General features: G+C 37.9%; 1 non-coding gene across 1 annotated transcript; it reads left to right on the top strand.

Moving 5' to 3' along the window:
* The first annotated feature begins 472 nt into the window (after positions 1–472).
* On the top strand, positions 473–579 carry LOC118760259 (U6 spliceosomal RNA). Its single transcript, XR_004996679.2, has one exon. It is a non-coding gene; the product is annotated as a U6 spliceosomal RNA (small nuclear RNA).
* Positions 580–12,995: the final 12,416 nt, after the last annotated feature.

Consider the following 12,995-nt stretch of genomic DNA (forward strand, 5'->3'; position numbering starts at 1 on the left):
TGGCCTGCATTAATGCAACTACAAATAAAGACACTCCCACTCCACCAGAAGGATCATGCCAATAAATTTGTGTTTGCTTTTTTGTTTAATGATCAAGAAACCAGCAGTTACTCCTTAATTTTTGTAATTATTGAATCGCTGTGTTTATCCATCAAAATCATTGATAAAATCACTGTAATATGTGTTCAGCTTCATGACATTCAGCTTTTGTATCTTGTTGAACTCAAAAAAGTGTTCTCTATGATGTTTTAATGCTTTCCCACAGTTGTCACAAGGTAACCATACATGCTAGATCTATTTTTCATTCAACTAAGAGTATTTCCAGTAGTCCAAAAAGATATGATTATTATGGTATGATTCAATTAAAAGAAATCCAGTGGTCATTTTACATTGTGTAGATAAAAATAGAGATACTGTCAGAATAAGTTCACTCCTTTCTGTCATGATATGAAGAGGAACTTAAGGAATTCAGGTGCTCACTTTGGCAGTACATGTACTAAAATTGGAATGATACTGAGAGAATTAGCTTGGCCCCTGAGTGAAGATGACACACAAATTTGTCAAGCATTCCATATTTTTGGTTTACACTTATAATTTTCACTGCATAAAAGAAATTATATTTCTAAACATTTGATGATGTTTGAAAATAAAACAGGTTTTTACAAGAAAGAACATCTGAGTGAGCTTTGCATATTGGAAAGTCTGGAATAAAACTGTGTGGGCCCAGCATGATAGCATAGTGGTTAAAGTCTTACATTACATGCGCCAAGACCCCACATGGGTACTGGCTCTAATCCCAACAGCCCTGCTTCCCATTCACCTCTCTGCTTGTGGCTTGGGAAAGCAGTGGAGGACGGCCCAAAGCCTTGGGACCCTGCACCCATGTGGAGACCTGGAAGAAGTTCCTGGCTTCTGGCTTCAGATCAGCTCAGCTCTGGCTGTTGCAGCCATTTGGGCAGTGAATCAGCAGACAGAAGATCTTTCCCTCAGTCTCTCTTTCTCTCTGCATATCTGCCTTTCTGATAAAAATAAATTTAAAAAGTTAGATCCCTGTGCATTTTAGTTTTTATTTGTTTTGACAAAAGCTCTGTTAACAGAATAATATTACAATAAGATATGGTACAGTAATCTAGATTTACTAAACTAACATATAATATCTTTTCAATAAAAAGGATTCTGAAAAAAATGTGACATTATACTTTTGAATTAGCCTAGAATAGATTTTCAGAATTCAGATCATTGCAGAATATTTTAGGCACAGGTTTAGCACAAATCAATGACTTGACTTGATCTCAAGTACATATTTTTGCATACAAAAGACTGTATCAAATAATACTGAAAATAGAATGCAGTTAGATACATTAATGTTAAGTGAATGGGACCCATTACTACTTCTGGGAAGAATCCCACCGCGTGAAGGATAACAGATGACACAGTAATGAGGCTGCCGTGTGGATCCCCATTCTGTGGTTCTCAGACGTTAAGGTACCCATGAAAGACACATGCAGTGTGTTGGGCACAGAGGCTTACATCTTCACTTGGGATGCCCGCAACCATCCTATATCAGAGTGTCTGCCCAACTCTTAGCTCCTCTGCTTCAAATGCAGCTTCCTGCTAGCACAAACCCTGGGAGGCAACTAGAATTGCTCAAATGCTCATGTGCCCCACTGCCTGTAAGGGACACCTAGATGGAGTTCTGAGCTTCTGTCTTCAGCCAGACCCACCTAGAGCTGCTGTGGCCATTCTAAGATCTAGGTAATGAAAGAACTAACACTCTCTCTCTCTCTCTCTCTCTCTCTCTCTCTCTCCCTCTCCATTTCCAAGTGGTATGAGGACAAGAAAATTTTGAAATAAAGATTCGTCTTACATAGGCATTGCAAGGAAAAAATAGTTTGCTCACATCAAGAAGAGACAGGAAGATCAGCTTCTGTACTGAGCACTGGTTCCTCCATGGCCAAAGGGTTTTCACTCGGCTTTGGCAGGAAGACAGCTTACATGTATCCTTTTCTTACTAGAGGTGAAGGCCTGATTATCCCCTCAGTGGGAATATGTACAGCAGTGGAGAGCGGAGCTGGCCAGGAACCAAATTGTGCAAAACATAAATGTTCAAAACAAGTCTGGAACAACAAAAGATACGCTAAGACAAAGACATGTGCTCAGCAGAGACAGGAATGTTAAACCTTTTATTTTATTATCTTATTTTAAAGATTTATTTATTTTTATTTGAGAGGAGAATTAACAGGGGTAAGGAGAGACAGAGATAGAAGGAGAGAGATCCACTGATTCACTCTCCAAATGGCCTCAATGGCAAGATGAGCTGATCTGAAGCCAAGATCCAGGAGACGGGGCTTTTCCAGGTCTCTTACACAGGTACAGGGATCCAAGGACTTGAGTCATCCATTACTGCTTTCCCAGGTCATAAACAGAGAGCTGGATTGGAACTGGAGCAGCCAGAACTGGAACTGGGAAACATCCGGGATGCCAGTGTTGCAGCAGAGGTTCAGCCTATTGATTAGCTAGCGCATTAGCCCCTGTTTTAAATCTTTGTGCAGAAATTGTTAGTTTCAAAGTCCATTGCTGTGCCTTGATCCATGGATGAAATGACTGAATACATATGATTTTTTTCCCAACAGTAAGTTTGTCAAAACCATAGAGCAGGTTTTGAGGCTATGATCCATAGCTGGAATCCACTCATGTCCATTCTATTCTGTATTATCTATGGCTGCTTTCTGGGTACAGCAGTAGGGTTATACAATTACAACAGAGACTTGTCAACCAGTGAGATGCAATAGGACTGTCTGGTCCATTACAGAAATTCTTTAGCTATCTTGCAGAGGAGCACTATCAACCAAAAGGAAAGGCTCTGTTAGAACCATAAAAACAGCCAAGTAAACAGATAGTCCAACTGTTAAGATTTCATGCTTCTAAACCTCCATGCCCATGGTGCAGGCTATAGGATGGCTGGTATGTTTTCTATTGGGCAACTTCTTGGCTAATGACTACTACTCTCTACCTGTGCTACTGTTGCTGCTGGTGACTGAGTAAAGAATGATACACATCACATCTGCCTTCAGGTTCATGAGTGCTCTTTCCAGTGCATTCCACAGTGTTCCCAATGAGTATGCATGGGTCTGACATCTGTGCATTCCATTTTATTGGTTAGAGATCAAAGCATTTGGAGGTATGTTTGCCAACTAATACTCTTTTGATGTCACATGCATCTCAAGAAGTTGGTCCAAAAGCAATGAGAAACATCATCAAAATTATTGCTTCTCCAATATGGCAGAATGTGGAGTTGGATAGCCTCCTCCAGGCCCTTTCATCTGTAGCCTGTGGTTCGGAGCGTTGAAGAGTTCTGCGTTTAGTTCAGCCAACTTGGTTCCTGCTAACCCTGGAAAATGCTTCTAAATGTACAACGACTGACATTCTTAAAAGTAAACACAGTGTCTTTTTTTTTTCTGCAAGATACTATTGTTCAAATAATGACACTTCATCTGACTTTGACAGTGGCAAGAGGAGTAGAATGTCAGACTAAGATGAGAGACTCTGTTCCACTGAGAAATTGGATGAAGAATCCCCTGACACCACATCAGCATTTAGCAAGCCAGACTTACCTGCCATTCCAGTGCGTGCGAAAGGACAGGCATAGAATCAATTAAACCATCACCAAATGGGATTCAAACTTTTTTTTCTTTCTGTTTTAAATGAAAATAGTCAAAATTCTGGTTCCCATTTAATAGCAATTCATAAACAAAAGCAGAAAAAACTTGCAAGATCTAAACAAAAGAACAGTGCATTTAACAGCATGAAACTAGGAAAAAAAATTGTTCTTCCCCAAGTGCTCTCAGGATCATAGAATACTTTTTCCCCTCATTTCTTATTCCTTTGGTGACATTCAAGTCCTAGAAAATGTTTTTGAAAGCAATTATATTTCTAAAGCAAGTTTTCCCAAACTCCCACAGCTTAACTTTTTGGCTTAAAATATCATGTTTTAAAAGGTGTTGGCATTCAGTTTTACCTAACAAATAGCTGGGTCTTCAAAAAGAAAAAAAAATTGACAGTTCAACAGGAAAAGAGTGTGTGTGTGCGTGTGTGTAGGTGTAGAGTAGGTTGATTATTTGGCTTTAAGCCATTGACTTATTCCAATAATTTTTTTCAAGATTCATGGATTTTCCACTTCTATTTCTGATCATTTTTAATATCAAGTATAATTAAATGATACTAGGTAAAACTTTTTCAAAGGTATTCAGTAGAAAAAAATTACTGCTGTTAAATATTCATTAGTGTTTGCTTTTTAAATTATTAAATATAGCCTTACTTCTATATTCCCTACCTACTTAAATATAGACAAATGATATCTATAAGAATAGAATATTTTTAAAAATACAGATAAGAATGTTGAAGTAACAATTATTTGATCCTTAAAATAATTTTCACCTCTGGCTTTTATTATTTATCTGGAATGAGATACTACCTAACACTAAGCAACTAAAAAAAAAAAACACAGATTGAATAATCAATGAGCAGCTAGCATCAGAAATTGGGCAACTTCTTCTATACAGTATGATTAATCACAAAAAATAAAATGAGATGAGGTGATCTTTATTTTGCACCTTATGATGTAGAGAGGAAGCGCTAAGACAGAACAAGCTCTTGCTGAATCCAGGAGACAAAGACAAACATTTGGAGTTTAAAGAGGTCAGAATTCTGCAACATAATTATCACAGAAAACTGTACAAAAACGTGTGGGAGGGCGACTTTGAGTCTTGACCTGAATCCTAAGTTGGTCATAGGGCTAGACATACCCTAGGCCAATCAGAGAACCAAGCAGTGACCAAGCAGTTTTATACATATATATTTCCAAGCTATTTCAAACGTTCATTTGGAGATGCCAAGTGTCAATATACAAACCAATTTTTAAAAACACAGACAAAACCAACTGGGCATTTGGCATAGGTGTTTAGGTGCTAGAATGTTACACCGGAATGCCTGAGTTCAATTCTCAGCTCTCTCTCCATTGTAGATTCCTGATGCTGCAGAAGGCTCAGTTAGGTCACTGTCACCTATGTGGCAAATCAAGACTGCATCTGGATGCATCCCCATCCCAAACCGTACTTACTGTATAGAGTTGGTTTATAAAGCAGTGGATGGGGACCTTCACTCTCTTTTTCTCTACCTCTCACTCTCTCTAAGTAATGAAGAAGTAAATAAACACAGCCCTATCCATTAGAATGATTAAAATTAAAATGTCTGATAGTTTTTACTAATTCAAGAATAATTAACGGAAGGACATTGAGCCATGAGAACACTCCAGCATCATGGGTGAGAACGTAAACTCATCTTCATGAGAAACTGCTGAACAATTCTCTAAAGGTAAACTTAAATTCATATGATTCAGTGATTCCACTGCAATGTATTCAAGCCAAGGACATGAGACCATATATTCACACAAAGACACGTAAGATCATGTTTATTCATAATAACCAAAAGATAGCAAGATATCAGGTTCTAAAAAGTAAACGAATAAACAGATGGTGATATAATCCTGCTTACTTCAATTTAATCCCACTGAGCTAACATCATGAATGTATCTAAAAATTACTATGCTGAACTAAGGAACTGGAGCAGAAATGGTATAAACTATATGAACGTATTTATGTGAAATTCTAAAGTGAACAAACCTAATTTAAAAGGATAAGGAAACATAAATGTTTGCTTGCTTGCGGGAGCTGGGAAGGAAATTGAGTACAAAGGATCATCAGAGAATTTATGAAGAGCTACCACAGTTGTTCTCAATCTAAGGATATACACTTGTCAAACACTGTGTCATTTATTGCAAGTAAATTATACCTGAAAAACTAATTGAAAAAGAAGAAGAAGAAAAAAAGATGCGCGATCTCAGAGAGGAGATTTTGTTACATTGACCCCTGTTCACCCCAAGCCTGATTTCACTGACTCGTGCCCAGAGGATCTCAAGTATCAATCTCAGCTCCACAATTAATTAGCTTTGTGACCTCGGATAAGTCACTCGCTTCTCTGAGTTTCTTTCATGTTAAATGAGGGAACCGGACTAGACAATCCCTAAGGTTCTTCAACCTCTGAAATATATAGGACAAAAACATTAATAGGGTCATTCAGATGATCTCTTTAGTCCAGTTTGTATTTGGTTTACTAAAAGCAAGAGCAGTGTACAATCGTTCAAGTGCATTGATGTGACTGAGGACTTGACATTGGAAGCTAGGTTCCCTTTCTCCAAAAGCAGAGGAAATTCAGAACGAAATGGCCAACGTGTCTAGTGATTTCAGCACCTGACACAGAGGCTGCCTTCTTTCTTTTGGCTTATTCACCAGGGATGTTACGGATGCATTAAACAGCTTGCCTTCCATCCTGGATATTGACTTACCAACACTAATCATCATTGGAAAAAAATGTGATTATTAGATTACCTAATTCTGCTAAATATGCAGAAATTGTATTGAAAAAATTTTTTAATTCCTGGGTTATTCTGCAAGTGTAATCTATAAATGTACTTAGATATTTAATTTGCCCCTGACTTTCCCACAATTATAAGAAAAGCTATTCAAACTGTACATAACACACATTCCATGTGGCTCTTGATTTTTCGATTTTGTACATAAATATTTTGAGAATCTGGACACTATACTGCTCTACTTTCCTTTGCTAATATAAAATTGTATATGATTCCAAGATGTGCTTTAAAAAATCTAAGTGCCTCTTATTCTTTCTAAAAATACTGAATATGAGAGAGGTGTTTGACATAGAGTTAAAATGCCAGTTTTAATAACCAAGGTAGGTTGCCAGGTCTAAGTCCCAGCTTCAACTTTGATCCAGAGCATTTACACTGCTGCCACTGGTATGTGAGACCCAAACAGTCCCTGACCCCTAATTTATCCCTGGACTATTCCTGACTACTGGCTATTCTGGTATTTTGGGAAGTGAACCAGTGGAAAGATCTCTCACTTTCCATAGGTCTCTATTTCAGAGACAGTTTCTGTCTCTACCAAATTGTAACAAAAACTTTAAAAATGCACTGAAGAGAAACTTAAATAGCACCAAAGTTTTCAGTCCCTTCTTACAGTCTGAGGAAGTTTTAATCCGCAAAGAACCCAACACACCATCTGGTACAATCAGACTTAAGAATTGTTTGAAGTGCTTGGCATTGCTGGGCACTGTATTCAGCAGCTGATTGCAATGTTCGTATACCATATTTGCATGTCAATTTTAGGCTCCAGCTATTCTGCTTCCAAACCAGCTTTCTCCTCGTTTGCCTGGGAACGCAATGGATAAAGACCTAAAAACTCAGGTTCCTGCCATACATGTGGAAGTGCTAGATGGAGCAGGTCTCCTGGTCACATCCCCACTCAATTGTTGTGTTCATTTGGAAGTAGACCAACAAACACAAGATTTTCTCTAGCTCGCTCTCATCTCATCTTCTCTATGTCTGTCACTCTTCCTTTCAACAATTAAATAAAATAAATCTCTTTATGTATTGGTTGAATTAGGGCCAGGGGCATGGAAGGCAAGAGCTTCACTCTCCTCAGCTGTACAGATGCAAGCTGTGGGTATCAGAATTCATCATCAAGGTACATAATATATTAATGAATTATCTTTAAAAATTACATTCAATACTAAAATGTAGGACGTATTAGAAATCTTGTGAAAATACAATGAACTACAGTGATACTGAACCATAGATTTTGATTAATCCCCGCTAAACTGTACAATGTGAGCTGCTTTCAATTGTCTTAGTGTTAAAAATGAGTTTTATATGGGTTTTATGGACAGTGGACTCAAAATAAGACCCACTTGTTTTAATCTGCATTAAGAAGAAACAAACTGGTCTGAAGTGAATTCTATCTTTTTATAAACTATGACATTACTGCACTTGGGGGCATGTCTCCATTTGGGGCATTTCTATTTTATATTAATCCAGACAGCATTGCATAACACAAACAATTCTTTTAGAGTTTCTTGTTTCCAAAGATATTGGATTGACTTTATACTGATTGTGTTCTTAAAACAGTATACTCTGGTGTGGTGAAATGGCTCAGTTGTCTAATTTTCTCCCTGCAAGTACCATCCTGTGTTCATACGGGTCACCACATCGCAGACTGTAGCTCAGCCTACTCTCCCACAAAGCTAGCCATGAAATGTTTTGCAAATCCATAATAAGAAAAGAAACAATTCAACATATAAATGGGTCAGGGACATGACATAATGTGCTTTTCCCAAATGCAATCTGTAGCTGTATAAGGAATTCAAACAGCGAAACAAAACAAAAGAAAAAAGCAAAATTACAGATAGTAGATCTAAATAGGCATGTCTTTAATGGAAGACATTTGAATGGCTAACAGTATATGACAAAATATTCTAATGCATTAATTAACAGGGAAATGTGACTGAAAATCACAGCAAGATGTCAATTCACTCTAATAAACTAAGCAGTTAGCAAAAAAGACAAAAGACAATAAACACTGGTAACAGTATAAACCATTGCACTCTGTCAGTGAGGATGTGAATCAGTATAACCATTGTAGAAAACAGCATGAATACTCCTACATGAAGCTATGCATGGAAAAGCCTTAATCACAGTGTTTGGGATTCATTGTAATAACATTTACTAACATTATGCTTTCTTGACCCAATATGGAGAGTGTTGAATTTATATAAACAAAAATAAATTTAATATCCAACTTGCCAAAACCTGAAAGTCCCTGGGGTTCAAGTCCTACTTTCAGTTCCTACTTCCAGTTTCCCAATAACGCACACCAACAGAGACAGAACGCAATGACTCAGAAAGGAGCCTCTCTCACCTGCACTGGAGATGGAGATTGAGGTCTGGCTTCCTGGATGTAGCCAGAATGTACAGTTATATGTGGCGTTTGAGGAGTAAATGAGTAGTCGGGTGTGTTAGCTCTCTCTTTCTCTCAAATGGAAGGAAGGAAGGAAGGAAGGAAGGAAGGAAGGAAGGAAGGAAGGAAGGAAGGAAGGAAACGAAGGAATGAAAGAAAAAGGAGAGAAAAAGAAAAGAAAGAAAGAAAGAAAGAAAGAAAGAAAGAAAGAAAGAAAGAAAGAAAGAAAGAAAGAAAGAAAGAGAAAGAAAGAGAAAGAAAGAGAAAGAAAGATGTAGGGAAGAAAAAAATGAGATTAAAATTGGAAATTTTTTCTTGAGTAGTTATAAACTAAAATCTGACTTCACATCCTGTTTTGCTATATGTGTGATCTGAGCCGAGTTATTTAATTCCTCTGTGAGCCAAGTTTTGAACCTGTACAGGAGGATTGCCAACAGTGCTTACCTTGTCCTTGTAGAATCATTGTCTGGATCAAGTCAGTAATCAGAGTCTGAAAAACAACACATACTCTCTATTTGCTATTATCTTCTGTCATCTGCCAATTTCTTCTTCAGCACCTTCATCATAATAGGATAGATTTTAAACAGGACAGTGTCATGAATGGACAAGAACTCTGACTGCTGAGTGATGTACTGAAATTGTTTAGAAGCAGGAGACAAAGTGCAGAAACATGTTAAGGGTGACCACTTCTAAATGAGTCTGCCTCGCTGGAGTGCTACGAATCAAGTGAAGACTGAGTGTGGTGTGTACAGAAGCAATAAAATGCAGTTTTAAAACGTTTCATATTTTCACACATGAAGATTTTGAAACAACTGACTAAAATGTCTAGGCATATGATCTTTTTGTGCCCCAGAAAAGTAATGATACAAAAATTAAGACATGCAGGACTACTTTCGCATTTTGTTATTTCCAGGTCAAGTGATATAAACAACTTGGGTAAGAGGGGAAATACAATTTTGTGCAAGTTTCTGACACACACTTCAGTGCAATTTCATTTACTCTTAATATCACAAGGGAAAGTGGAAACACAAAAGTCCCTAGTGGTTTTTGTTAATTTGATCACGACCTTCCTCATCAAATGTATAACTTAAAACTTAAATTCAAAAATAACCTAGCCTTAATTTTGAAGCCATTATTTGGCCCTACACATTCCTTCATTTATAGCTCATCCCCCCCAAGGCTGTGCAGGGAACTTAACGGACCAGACAGGACAGCAGTCCCTGGGATGCATGGCTACTCAGTATCTACACATCTTTCATTTTGCTTTCTCCTCTTGAATTAAAAACCCACCTCATAGAGGCACTTTCAGTCAGGACATAATTTAGTCTCATTTTTTTTCTGTCATCTTGGTCTATTTGTGTTGCTATAACAAGACACCTGATACAGGGTCATTTCTAATGTGCAGGAATTAACTTCTCACCGTTCTGGAGGCCAGAAAGTGCAAGGTCATTGCACCAGAACATGCAGTGAGTCCTCTTCCTTCACAGTTACATGGCAAAAGACCGAAGGGTACGAGAGAGACATACGTTGTCTTTACAAAGTGGCAGAGAAGAAAAGCAAGCTACTCAAGGATTGTGTGAAGTCTTTTATTGGATCTTTGTCAATCATAAAGGAGAAGTTTAAACCACCTAATTACCTCTGAAGGGCTCTATATCTTCTGTCCGATGATTCACTCCCCAAGTGAGCACAACGGCTGGTGATGTGCCAATCCGGAGCCAGGAAGCAGGAATTTCCTCCAGGTCTCCCATGCGGGTGCAGGGTCCCAAGGCTTTGGGCTGTCCTCAACTGCTTTCCCAGGCCACAAGCAGAGAGCTGGATGGGAAGAGGAGCTGCCAGGATTACAACCAGTGCCCATATGGGATCCCGGGGCTCATGCAAGGCGAGGACTTTAGCTGCTAGATCACCGCACCAGGCCCAATCTGTTTTTTATTTTTAAAGAAGGAAAGAAAAGTTACATTCTTTGTACCTCTTGAGGGCAAGCTATACCCCAGCCAAACCAGGTTTCATATAAATCACTTTTCATGTTAGCTAAGATTTGGTCAGTCATTTAATAGGCTTTTAGCTTGGGAATAAATTCCAAGCTTTTATTTTTCTGGATATACAATGTAGGCTGAAGGAAACAAGCAAGAAACTAAAAAACTAAGTTAACTTAATAGAAATTTAACATTTGCTGTTGCATCAAATAATTACTTTTCTCAGATCCTTTTGAAGATGAAAGGCATTTTTTAATTTTTTTAATTATAAGGCTACATCCAGGGAAAAACATTCTTGCAATATCTCTGTATTTCTTATTTAAAATACACAAGTGATCTGTTGCCTATCTTTATAACAGTGGTTTGTGTTCCAAAGTGGCTTCATGTGGAAAGTTTATGACATAAACTTAAACAACTGAAGAGTGTTTTTAGATGAGTAATGCAGATACTTGCTATTAAAACTGTTACACATTATAGTAGTTTATCGATTTCCCAAAGAGAAAACTGTGTTGTGTTGTGCACAGCTATGGTAACTTGGGCAACTGACTCATTCAAGCCTTTGTTATGCATTACATGACTCAGTCCTAGTAACACTCACCTGATTACCTTCGTTGATATAACGTCACTTTCTAAAGGGTTTGGGGAATGCTCACAAGATTCTAATAAACCCAGCTGAGCATGAAAAAGAAAAGACAGAGAGAGGAATGTCTCTTGAGCAACGTGTGTCTTTCTATGCATTAAGGATTTTATTTTTTTAAAAAATTTAAAAACATGTTATTGTATGTGCTCCTGAAGAATGAGGGTCTGTCATAGCACACGATGACCAAATGAATTCTCTGAGTGACAAGAAGCTAAATACATCCTTTCTGAGTGTATCGGTTCTTCACAGTGTGTGTTAAGCCTGCCCAGATTTAGCCACATACGTTGGCTGTTTGCCAGAACTCATTCTGTTCTGGTGTGCAGTGGGCTGAATATTCCCTGTTGCCAGCCTAGTTTTATGCCTAGTCCTTATTTACAGTTTTTCTTAGGATTGCTTTGAAGTGTGAACAATCAAGTTGCAGCCTGCTGTACAATTCTTCCTACATGAGCCCTTTATTTCATTTTCAATTACAACTCAAGCCTTCTCAAAACAGAAATGTTCATCAACAAAGATTCAAATGTATTTGGAATAATAAATCCTTCATAAATATTTTTCTCTCTTTCAGCAAGGTAAAAAATTTAAAAGCCAATATTATTAATCATCTCCCATTTCTTTGCAAAAAAAAGTAGTATATTGCAAGTGAGGCTTTTTAGTATGTTAATTAATAAAACTCACAAAACATTCCATATCTTGATGATGCTGATACAAGATGAGGCACGCAAATACCTCCAGTGCAATCTGCTCTACGTATTACATGGAATTTCTGACAAAGCTCAAAATATTGATAGATAACTAATGTAGAGGATTCAAATGCCACCTTTATGGAAAATGGAATATCTGCTTTAGAATGCTGATAAACCATACCTAAAAGCCTGTTTTACAAACAGTGCTGTCATTTTCAAAAAGTTCAAAATCAAATGCATATATTCTATGTTTCTAAGCTCCATATTCCAGTGGGGTCAAATATTGTGGTCTATAATGCAGGCAGGAAGACTAGAAAGCTTCTCCAAACACATTTCAAACACCTTTCAAGAGAGGCTCCTCTTAACCAAGCCAGCAAGCCTCTGGGAACAGCTCTTCTGCAAGACAAGCAGGGTGAGACAAACAATCTTTCAACATGGGAATCCAGAGGACTCTCCAGAAACTAGCTAAGGAAAATGCAGTTCAAGTGTACATGAACATGACATTTCCACCAAAAGATGCATTGTGCTACAAACACTTTCACCTCAGAGTCCACTTTGGTGTTTTTTGTTGGGTTTGTTTTGGCAGAATGACACTTACAATTCACACAAGGGTTCAAAAGCAGAAGTGGTCCAGTAAATGTTGGAGATAGCAATGATTGAAGCAATGATTCAAGAAATCATGTTGGGATGGGAGAGATGGATCAAGTTACAGTATGGGATGACACTTGCATCTCACATCAGAATGCTGGTTTGTGTGCTGGCTATTTTGCATGACCAATCCATCTTCCCACCAATACACCATGAGGTAGAAGTTGATGGGGTGAGT

The sequence above is a fragment of the Ochotona princeps genome, chromosome 25, assembly GCF_030435755.1.
Source record: "Ochotona princeps isolate mOchPri1 chromosome 25, mOchPri1.hap1, whole genome shotgun sequence".
Taxonomy (NCBI): Eukaryota; Metazoa; Chordata; class Mammalia; order Lagomorpha; family Ochotonidae; genus Ochotona; species Ochotona princeps.